Here is a 12,441-nt window from a genome sequence, read left to right as displayed (position 1 = left end):
GACCCTTCATAAACTCCTGAAGGAGAGGAAGAAAGGGATTTAACCTCCAAATGCATCGGGTGTCATTGCTTCTGCCCCCTATGTATTATGTATAGTCATTATTATGTTCCCACTTTATAGAGCAGGTCTTGTGTCAGGTTAACTCATTGTTGTATTGGTTCTATATATTTATATTTAGCTTGCTGCTTTTATTGATTTTAATGAGTATGGTTAATAAATTCATGATATAATTTTACACTACTACCTCGTCTTTAAAGTCCCTGGGACCATTTTCTATGTATACATTAATATCAATAATTATGGTTTCCTAAAACTCAGATGATGCCTATAACATAGGGACTACGTGATGAAACTAGGTTGAAATAAATAAAGGAAAGGTGTAAAATAATTTATCTAATTTATTAAGCCTAATTTGCCAGCTTTCCTGCCAGCTTGCAATGAAAACATTTAGCAATGACCTTTTGATAATGTATTCCAGCATCTCTTATTTCCAAGCTGTCATAGTTGTATTCTTTTATGAATGATTTACTAATAGTGAACAGAGATCAATCTCTTGCTTGTTCTAACATAGATATAAATCCAATTAGCAAAAAAAAAAAAAGAAATTAAGTTTCAATGTGTAAATATATTTTCAAAAGTTTGTTTCAAATCTTCAGATGTTTTAAAATAACACCTAGTGATCCTGCCAGAAGATCAGCAGCACATTACTAAGGAAAAATGGTTAACTGCTGTCTAGGTCGTGTGACAGTTCTATCCAACCACCAGCCAGTCCACAGCGCAGGTTCCCCTCACTTATCTGCAGTTATTGGAGTTCCAGAGTCCTAACAACCGATGATGTCACATGCGTGCAATGTCCCCAGCATCACAAGAGAAGGAGGTGGAACTTCCTCCATCTAGACTTGCAGCCTGCTCTGCCTCCCAGCTCTTGCCCTCTGCCTGTCTGGTGCTTAAAGGTATGCGGGCACACTGATGGGGACACCTAATGTAAAGGGGCGCTGTGGTGAAGACAACTGATGTAAGGGGGCACACTGATGGGGACACCTAATGTAAAGGGGCGCTGTGGTGAAGACAACTGATGTAAGGGGGCATACTGATGGGGAGACTTGATGTAAGGAGGAAATTCTGATGGGGACACCTGAAGCAAGGGGACACTGATGGAGAAACCTAAAATAAGGAGGCCCTCTGATGGGGACACCTGATCTAAGGAGGCACTCCATAAAATTGACAATAATTATTTTTAAAATGTTATCGAAATTGTAAGGGATCACTCTGATGGGGACACCTAATGTAAAGGGGCGCTGTGGTGAGGACAACTGATGTAAGGGGGCATTCTGATGGGGAGACTTGATGTAAGGATGTAAGGATGTAAGGTGGGAATTAAGATAGGGACACCTGATGCGAGGGGACACTCTGAGGTGGACGCATTTTGTAAGGGATCACTCTGATGGGGACACCTGATGTAAGGGGGCACCTGGTGTAAGGTGGCACTCTGAAGGATATAAGGAGACCCTCTGATGGGGACACCTGATCTAAGGAGACACTCCAAAAATTGACAATAAATATTTTTAAAATGTTTTCGAAATTGCACATTGCCTATTTTTCTTAGACATGAAATTACTAAATATATACTAGGATCATTTTGAAAAATCAATTTTGATTTATGAGCTTATGCAAAAATTGCAACTGTTTTTTAATGCATCTATGGGCTATGTAATAACTTCATTGAATCACCCTATGTATTTCTACATTAGAATTTTGGTGTGAATGTTTTGAAACACTTTAGAATCCCCAGCAAATGTCTTATGGTACTAACATACCAGAATTATGCTAATAAGGAAATTGTCAGTCATGACTATATCTTTGTCATAGGCAGTACAGTACATTCCCAGGAGAAATCTTTGATCCTTCGCAATAAATAGCTGCAGCTGCTACAATCTTTTCCCTAGCTGTTCTGTGGAATCTTGAATAAGAATTACTCAGTACATTACTATTTTTTAATTAGAATCATAGAAAAAAATTGAGACATGCTCCCAACCTATTGCTTTGTACTCACGAGTTAGGCTGGAGCCTGAAGATTCCTCCATCTACTCTATACAGTGTATATGGACGAATCTCCAGCTATGGCTATTATATCCTGACAGCTGGCACCAGTGGCTAAATTTTACTGGATGCAGCCACTGTTTGACCAGAAATGTTCTGCCTGGCAGTGTCAGAGAATGAGCATCTTTCTCTTCCTGTTTTCTATACATGTAAAACAATTTATTTCGAGAGACTGTAATAGCCAAAGCAATAACTGTTAAAGTGTAACTAAACCCACAACAGTAAACATCAGTCTGTATATGCAGTAAAGCATACGTGTTATACTCACTGTGGATCCTAAGGGGGTTAATCCTCTGCATTGTGTAAAAAGACTGTTTGATCCAGTCTTCTCTGACCATCCCCTCCTTCTACTGTCCCCAATCCATCTCCTGTTAGAACAGAGGTTTGGGGACAAGCTGCACATGCTCCGTTTGGTGTGTATTGCTAGAGAGTTTTTTTTTCTTGGGAGGGGGCATGTGATCAGCAAAGGGCCAATCAGCATTGCCCAGACAGAGGGTCACAGGTTCGGGAGCTTTATAGGACAATCAGGGGAGAAGGAAAGCTCATTCTACAAGCTATATAGAGAGCCTGGTAAGAAAAGGTATTTAGCAGTTTATATTTGCTAAAACTTTGCACATTTCCATGTACTGTGTACTGTGGGAGACCAGGTATAGTGAATGCAGAGTCCTGGGTTTAGTAACACTTTAATAATTGAGTTTGGGCCGATGGAGATACAGCAATGATTCGTCATAATAATGTGCTCATTAAAATTGCTGACAAATAGAAGGTTTTTTGAAAACAGCATTGTGGACAGGGCAGGGCTTAGTTTTCTATGTTTTGCTTCTCTAGGCTTGGAGCATAAACTGAACAAAAAGTTTTCTACAAGTTATAATTCCAGCTCTGAATACAGCCTATTATGAATATGTATCCTATAGAAGTGTGACTTTAGACTGTATATGGGCCAACATCCTAAAACATTATATCACACAGCACACACATGGGTATCCAGGACTTTTTAGGCACAAATATCAACAAAAAAAAACATGTATGTTAAAAATCCAATATTTTATTGTTACAGAAGTGAAAACATAAGGAAAAAAATATTGGCTGATCAGAAATGTCATCTCTCACAGGTGTATTTACTATAATACACATTAAATACATTTATAATGGTATTCATAAAAATTGTCCAGGAAAATAGCTCAACGCGTTTCTTCATTAGTGGAAAAGGACACTTGAATATAGAGAGCTAGATGCTTATCAGCCAAGTATGAATAAAAAACATTCCAGCCTGTGTATCTAGAAGATGCCGGGAAAGGTACACAAGGACAAAAACAGATGCAGGGACCCGGGAACATGCACATGTGCATACTATTGCAGCAATGCAGTGTAAAACCGGTGAGGTTGGAACTCTGGGATATACCTTTAGTATTGCACTGATGCAATAGTATGTGCATGCACATGTTCCTGGGTCCCTGCATGTATGAGAGATAAGTGACATTTTTCGATCAGTCAACAATTTTATTAATGTATTTTTTTAACCACTGTAGCAATAAAACATTGCATTTTTATAATATATATTTTTGTTCTTTGTTTTTTGATATTTGTGCCTAAAAAGTCTCAGATACCCATTTGTATGTTGTGTTCCATCCTATTATCAATAGTCTTAGTTTTTGAATTTGAAACGATTTCCAATATGCACACTATTAGAGCTCCTAAATCTGACATCCAGAATGATTTTGTGTCTGTATCTGGTGGGCATAATAACCACAGATTGTCAGTTGGAGTCATGCATTATCTGTGCCCATCCATATGACTGCCTCATCATGACTAACAGAATATGTTTGCCACACACATTGAACAAGCTTTCAATGGAAATAATAAAGCAAATTAAGGCCAAATACCACCAACGGTCATTTATTTATACCTACATATCAGGGGCGGTGGCAGGTATAGACCCAGCTTTAGTCATGCAGTATGAAACTGGCCACACAGGATAGAATCTGGTTTTCTTTACTGCTGCTTTTTTGGGGTAGGGTTAGACCCTCAGTCGGGTTTTTAGTCCTCTCTGTGTCTCCAATAGAGTCAGCCCTCTATCTGTCCTAGTGACTGTTTTCTCCAAGAAGAAAAAGGAGGGTTAATCCTACATTGAAGAGATGTTCCCAGCACAAGAGGTAAGGGGAAAGCTTACAATTGGGACATCTGTTCCAGGGACTGCCTAAAAGGGGAATTACTCTCACTTTTGGAGAGTCTCTTACTTCCTGTTGCATCTCTTGGACAGGAAGTGAAGGGAAAAATTCCCCAATGAGATACAGACAGCAAAAAAAAAAAAAACTGTTAACAGTGGCCTGTTTTGTTTTAAATGCTAATCACCCATACATTAATTGCAGCCAGGCTATCCAAAGCAAAATCGTGGAAATATGCAAAACCTCTACTCTTGGCAACAGTAATTACTTTGTTGAATAATATTGCTATGCAGGAATTCCTCTTTGCTAACACTCATTACAAAGAAACCATCTTTCGGAGGCAATGGACCCCCTGGCTGCAAGATTGTAGATCTGTTTTCCTCACTTAAACTAATTTTAAGGCATCCCATGAGATTTCAATAATTCTTGTATCTACCTAACCTGATTCTTTTTTTTTCCTTCTATGTAGCATATATCCCTAGAAGATTTCAGGCATTACCTAATACATCATCATTATGCTGATAGGAACCCTCAGGGTATATAGTAATTGCTGTACCTTGTCTGTAACACAGCATTTGCTTCTTTAGGTATTATGCCTCATGTACAGTAGCTCACAAAAGTGAGTACACCCCTCACATTTTGGTAAATATTTTATTATATCTTTTCATTTGACAACACTGACGAAATGACACTTTGCTACAATGTAAAGTATTGAGTATACAGCTTGTAAAACAGTGAGTACCCCCGAAGTGAAAATGTCCAAATTGGGCCGAATTAGCCAATTTCCTTCCCCAGTGTTATGTGACTCATTAGTGTTACAAAGTCTAAGGTGTAAATGGGGAGAAGGTATGTGTTAAATTTGGTGTTATCGCTCTCACTCTCCTTAATACTGGTCACTGGAAGTTCAACATGGCACCTTATGACAAAGAACTCTCTGAAGATCTGAAAAAAAAATGTGTTGCTCTACATAAAGATGACCTGGGCAATAAGAAGATTGCCAAGACCCTGAAACTGAGCTGCAACACGGTGGCCAAGACCCTACAGTGTTTGACACAGGACAGGTTCAACTCAGAACAGGCCTCGCCATGGTCGACCAAAGAAGTTGAGTGCACGTGCTCAGCGTTATATCCAGAGGTTGTTTCTAGGAAATAGATGTATGAATGCTGCCAGCATTGCTGCAGAGGTTGAAGGGGTGGGGGGTTAGCCTGTCAGTGCTCAGACCATACGCCGCACACTGCATCAAATTGGTCTGCATGGCTGTCGTCCCAGAAGGAAGCCTCTTCTAAAGATGATGCACAAGAAATCCCACGAACAGTTTGCTGAAGACAAGCAGACTAAGGACATGGATTACTGGAACCATGTCCTGTGGTCTGATGAGACCAAGATAAACGTATTTGGTTCAGATGGTGTCAAGCATGTGTGGTGGCAACCAGGTGAGGAGTACAAAGACAAGTGTGTCTTGCCTACAGTCAAGCTTGGTGGTGGGAGTGTCATGGTCTGGGACTGCATGAGTGCTGCTGGCACTGGGGAGCTACAGATTATTGAGAAAACCATGAATGCCAACATGTACGGTGACATACTGAAGCAGAGCATGATCCCCTCCCTTCGGAGACTGGGCTGCAAGCCAGTATTCCAACATGATAACAACCCCAAAAATGTCTCCAAGATGACCACTGCCTTGCTAAAGAAGCTGAGGGTAAAGGTGATGGACTGGCCAAGCATGTCTCCAGACCTAAACCCTATAGAGCATCTGTGGGGCATCCTCAAACGGAAGGTGGAAAAGCGCAAGGTCTAACATCCACCAGCTCTGGGATGTCATCATGGAGGAGTGGAAGAGGACTCCAGTGGCAACCTGGGAAGCTCTGGTGAACTCCATGCCCAAGAGGGGATATGGCAGTGCTGGAAAATTATAGTGGCCACAGAAAATATTGACACTTTGGTCCCAATTTGGACAATTTCACTTAGAGGTGTACTCACTTTTGTTTCCAGTGATTTAGACATTAAGGACTGTGTGTTGAGGTATTTTGAGTGGACAGCAAATTTACACTGTTATACAAGCTGTATACTCCCTACTTTACATTGTAGCAAAGTGTAATTTCTTCAGTGTTGTCACATGAAAAGATATAATAAAACATTTCCAAAAAGGTGAGGGGTGTACTCACTTTTGGGAGCTACTGTACAAACCTGAATCTTACTAAATTATCTTGTTATACATACTGTTCATATTGTAATTGCTTGCTTTTGTTAATTGTTATGTCACCTTTAAATTCTTAATAAAGAGATAAAATTAATAAATAAACTGTCAATGGTTTTTGGCCTTCCCTTTTCTATCCAAAAAAAAAAAAAAAAAAAAAGTTTGTCCATACAGTTTAAGGTCCTAGAATGTCTAGGCATCAAGGCCACTAGACATCGAGTACACAGAAAACAAAACCAGCATACTGTACATGCATAGGAAGTCATCATCTTCTCACACTTCAAAAAAATTGGAAAAAAATATTTGTTCTACATTTAGCCAAAAGAAAATTGTATTGGATTCAAATTCTGTGTCAAAGACCATTGATAACGCCCATAATAGGTGGGCGAAACGCGTCGATGCACTTCTGGGCAGAGGAACATCACACAACGTCACTTCCTGAAACCACCGTGGAACGCACGCCGGCAGCGTACACGGAAGTGGGATGACTCGCTGTGACATAGCTTATTCCAATGCTGATTACTATGATACTTTTGTGAGTAGTTTTTCTATAATTTATTAAATAAAACACCTACGGGCTTCGCTATGTTTGGCTCCTTTCCCTTCTTTTAATACATGGCTGAGGATAAAGCGGAGAGGAGCTGATACAGGGATATTTTGGAGACTGTGCTGCATCCATCCAGGGGATATTGTCTCAGCTTAAGGCTTGTTTTTATCCCAGGTCTGGTGAGTGTATCCCCCCATAGGGGTTTCTTCCTGAGAGCACTTTGGCACCTATATGGATTACTTTGAGCACCTTTCCAGCACTTTAGTTCCAGTCAAGGGAACCATTCATTTTGGACTGCACCTTAACCTATAAAAAAAATTTTTTTGCACTATTTGCATTGTTTGCACTATGGACATTATATGATTGCACTTTATGTATATGCACTTTACTATATATGAATTTTGTATTTATTGGTCATACCATGCACTGATTCACTTATTATTATTCACATTATTTTAATACCTGTTAGCGCTGCTTTTAGATAGATTTTTTAGTGACTCCCTAGAAACTGCCATGTTGCAGGCATCAGACAGCTGTGAACATTACATGACATTTTTTTAATGTACTTTAATTGAAGTTTTTTTCAACCTATGTCTCTTCAGTTAGAGTAATTGTAAAGCTTTTTTTCATATTAAAAAAATAAACGTACCTACTCTGTGCAATGATAGCGCACACAGCGGCCACAAACCTCCTATTCTGGGGTCCCCTACTGGCGTTCCATTTGCTATGGGGTACACTTGTAGGCTCGCTCCTGAGCCGGGCTGTGCTTGTCTACAGACAGCATGGCTCAGCTATGCCCCCCCACGCTCTCTGCTCAGAGGATTTGATTGACAGCCAATGGCCCCTACTGCTGCCTCTGTGAGCAGAAAGAGCAGCTGCAGATGGGCCCAGTGCTGTATCGAGCTCAGGTAAGTATGCAGAGGGGTGAGGGGGTGATACAAGTAATGGGACATTTTTTACCCTAATGTAGAATGCATTAGGGTAAAAAAATGTCCAGCCTTTAGAATGACTTTAAGAACATATAAAATGTCAAGTGTTCTTTATAAATCTGTTTAGCACACAATATTTTTTAGACTTACATGACCTCTTGTGGAATTTGCTGTAACTACAAAAATAGAGTATAAGATTTTCTGTTCACTTTTGAAGAACTACTGCTATACATGGACCAACACCATAGCTCCGAAGTGTCCCTGATTTCAAGGGACTGTCCCTCATTCAGAACAATGTCCCTCTGTCCCTCTTTCCTCCTCATTTGTCCCTCATTTTGATCTTATCTATATACACTGCTCAAAAAAACTAAAGGAACACTTTGAAAACACATCAGATCTCAATGGGGAAAAATATTATGCTGGATATTTATAGTGATATGGACTGGGTAATGTGTTAGGAACGAAAGGATGCCACATCATTTAATGGAAATTAACATTTTCAACCTACAGAGTGCTGAATTCAAAGACACCCTGAAAATCAAAGTGAAAAAATGTTGCAGCAGGCTAGTCCATTTTACTGAAATTTCATTGCAGAAACTCAAAATGGTACTCAGTAGTTTGTATGGCCCCCACATGCTTGTATGCATGCCTGACAACATCAGGGCATGCTCCTTTTGAGACGACAGATGGTTTCCTGGGGTATTTCCTCCCAGATCTTGACCAGGGCATCACTGAGCTCCTGAACAGACTGAGGTGCAACCTGGTGGCATCAGATGGACCAAAACATAATGTCCCAGAGGTGTTCTATTGGATTTAGGTCAGGTGAGCCTGGGGGCCATAAATGGTATCAATTCCTTCATCCTCCAGGAACTGGCTGCATACTCTCACAACATGAGGCCAGGCATTGTCTTGCACCAGGAGGAACCAAGGAGCCACTGCACCAGCGAAGGGTCTGACAATGGGTCCAAAGATTTCATCCAAATACCTAATGGGAGTCAGGGTGCACTTGTCTAGCCTGTAGAGGGCTGTGCGCCCCGCCATGGATATGCCGCCCCAGACCATCACTGACCCACCACCAAACCGTACTGAACAATATTATTGGCAGACTAACATTCTCCACGGTTTCTCCAGACCCTTTTACGTCTGTCACATGTGCTCAGGGTGAACCTGCTCTCATCTGTAAAAAGCACAGGGTGCCACTGGCAGACCTGCCAATTCTGTTGTGCAATGGCAAATGCTAATCGAGCTCCATGGTGCCAAGCAGTGAGCACAGGGCCCACTAGAAGGTGTTGGACCCTCAGGCCACCCTCATGAAGCCTGTTTCTGATTGCATGGTCAGTGACATTCAAACCAGTGGCTTGCTGGAGGTCATTTTGTTGGGCTATGGCAGTGCTCATCCTGTTCTTCCTTGCACAAAGGAGCATATACCTGTCCTGCTGATGGGTTAATGGCCATCCTTGGCCCTGTCCAGCTCCTAGAGAAACTACCTGTCTCCTGGAATCTCCTCCATGCTCTTGAGACACAGCAAACCTTCTGGTAATGGCACGTATTGATGTGCAATTCTGGAGGAATTGTATAGTATATATACTCTATAGGGTCCAGGTATCCCCCTCAGGCTACCAGTAGTGACACTGAACCTAGCCAAATGCAAAACTAGTGAAAAACAGTCAAAAAAGATGAGAAGGGGAAAAAAAAAAAGTGGCCTCCACCTGTAAAAAACATTCTGTTTTGGAGGTCCTTTCATTGTTGCCCATCTAGTGCCCCTGTTGTTAATTTCATGAACGCCAAAACAGCTGAAACTGAATAACAACCCCCTCTGCTACTAAACTGACCAGATCAGTCCCCCAGGACTTGATGCTATACTCTGATTTAAAAGTGTTCCTTTATTTTTTTGAGCAGTGTAGTTGTACATAAAATGCACTATTTACTTACGAAAAAGTGTTTCCAAGTGCTAAACCTTTCATCCAGTTTCTAAATTACTGCATGTGTTAATTTCAAAAGTCAATATAAAGGAATAGTAGTGGTAAAAAAAAGTACTTGTGGGTTTAACCAATCCATTTTTTTGTACAATTCTCGTTTATGCCCTATGTCTATATACTTTTGCTAATAGGTGTCCCTCATTCCCATCACAGAAAGTTGGGAGGTGTGCAACACATATTTCTTCTAATGTTAATAAAATCTGCTGAAACATTTTGTAATAAAAATACTCTTCAACCTGTGATGGACTCTACTGTGTTCCGAGTATGAGACATGAAGTATCATCTCACACCCGAAACACACTGCAGTATGCTGTATGTAGCCTCAGCTATACTGCACATCCAGCAGCCTCACAGATTAGTGCAATGGCGGCCGGTCCGTAAGGAATTCAGAGGCGCCGCCCCTCTAGTTTGCATGCAGGGCGCCGGACTTATGCTTTCTATGAGGTCTGTAATTTTTTTAAAGCATGTGATTAGAGCTCTAGGCTCTTATTGGCTTGTAAAAGGTTGTCCTCAGGACGCAGAACACTGGGCCCGGAACCCTCCCACTTGTGATACTAGCGAATCAATATTCGCCATCGGTTTCCGGCTTCTCATCCCAGCCAATTAGGACAGGAGGCAGATCTAAAGAAGACCGGGTTAGCCAGGTGGAAGTCCGGGAAGCCACAGGGCTGGGTTTTAGGGGAGCTGTGACCATGGGAGAACTCCATTTGTGGGGTGATTGCGGACGCGGAGGGGTTTGCTGCCCCCCCAAAAATGTTTAGCACCATCTGCCACTGGATTAGTGAGGGACATAGTTTATTTGGGCCACATTGGCCCAAACAAACTATGTAAAGTGTGTGTTCTTTAAGTAAATCATCTTATAATAACCAGGCAAGCAGCCAAATTGTATGCCGACTTGTGCACACGGAAAACCTTAAAGGCCGTGAATCCTAATTGCCCAGATTAATAAATTGCACAATTACCTTTAGATCAAATATCAGTAGAGAAAAGAGTTAATTTACTAAAAGTAAATTGGCTGTTCACTTTGCAATGGAAGTTATACTTTGCAAAGCCTAATGAGTGTAGTGAAATTTCACTTTGCAAAGAATATCCAATGACGAACAAGGAATATAAAAGTAAAAAAATAAATAAATGCATTTTTGCTTGCACTTGATTGCATGATGGAAAGCACTAAGCTCTGGGGGATATCCCCTTGCAAAATGCAACTTCCCTTGCAAAGTAAACACCCTATTTGCCTTTAGTAAATCAACCCCTGAAAATGAGGAATCAGCAATACTCCCAATTCTATCATCCCTATACAAAACGTGTATTAGATTCAGGAAAGCTTGTGGGTACCTCCATGTCCTGGATGCAAAGGAGTATCTAATGAGTATGAGTTCCAGATTGGACTGTCAGTTAAAGAGATCTTGTTTGACACTGTAGGCCAGGTACATTTAACATTCTGAACTACAAAAGTAAGTGAATGTTTTACTGAGTGTGTTTTGAACTATTTGGTTTAAGATACCCTTCAGGTTCAGCATCATGAAAAATTTGGCAGTCCATATGGCCTTTACAACATTATCTGGCACACACATGAATTTAAAAAAAGTAACAATATTGACAGATGCAGTGCCTCAAGCAGCATGTTTAATCCATTCTATGATTCTTCCCCTCTTTTACATGATTGAACATGTGTTCATATGATGAACCAAAGTCTTAGCATTCAAATACTGTGGTTCCATGCAAAAAATTATAACTCAAGGTGAAATTAACCAATTGACACCTAATAATTAAACAAATGTTAATTTCTTTAGTTCAGTCATCTGCACAGAAACATGAAAAGGTTTACCATTCCTTTTAGGCAGTAGTGGATCCCTTTCCAGTTCACAAGGAAAGGTATGAGGTACACATGCAGAATATCTAGAAAGGGTTGATTTCAGACCCTGTCTGCCATTACTTGGACTGTGTGTGGGCCACTGATGACATATTGAATGGTCTACAGGAAAATGTAGTTATCTTGGGTCATACCATATTATCCAAGAAAAAGAGAAGAGAAGACCAGCGCCAATCTAAGTGTAGCAATGCAAGTATTTAATAACAATAAGAAGAGTGTTACTCACAAAAGTGCGTTTAAAATAGGCATCTCAAAGTAATTGGGGCATCTGGGCAGTGTTCGTTCAGGGTGTCCATCCGAATCCCTTGCGGAGCTATCGCTTGTAGGGGATGAGCGGCGTTCTCCTGTTGCGAGGCAGGGGACGTGCCTCCTTGGCGGTGGTGTAGCAATGTGGGTCCATAGGTCGGAGGGTTACGACGACACTTCCTGGAGACAGAATGTGTGTGGAATTTATTCAGGCCGTCCTGAAGAAGGAGCGCATGCTCCGCAACGCGTCGCCGTTCCACACACATTCTGTCTCCAGGAAGTGTCGTCATAACCCTCTGACCTACGGACCCACGTTGCTACACCACCGCCGAGGATCAGCACGTCCCCTGCCTTGCAACAGGAGAACACCGCTCATCCCCTACAAGCGACAGCTCCGCAAGGGATTCG

General features: G+C 41.2%; 1 protein-coding gene across 3 annotated transcripts in view; it reads right to left on the bottom strand.

The window, feature by feature from the left end:
• The window catches only part of ENPP3 (ectonucleotide pyrophosphatase/phosphodiesterase 3), a 153,399-nt gene that overhangs the window by 70,151 nt on the left and 70,807 nt on the right, over positions 1-12,441 (bottom strand). The gene's annotated exons all lie outside the window — the stretch shown is intronic.

This window comes from Pelophylax lessonae (genome assembly GCF_965119305.1).
Source record: "Pelophylax lessonae genome assembly, chromosome: 3".
In the NCBI taxonomy this organism is placed as follows: domain Eukaryota; kingdom Metazoa; phylum Chordata; class Amphibia; order Anura; family Ranidae; genus Pelophylax; species Pelophylax lessonae.
The sequence above is the reverse complement of the archived record's forward strand: the minus strand, read 5'-3'. Positions and strand labels throughout refer to the sequence as shown.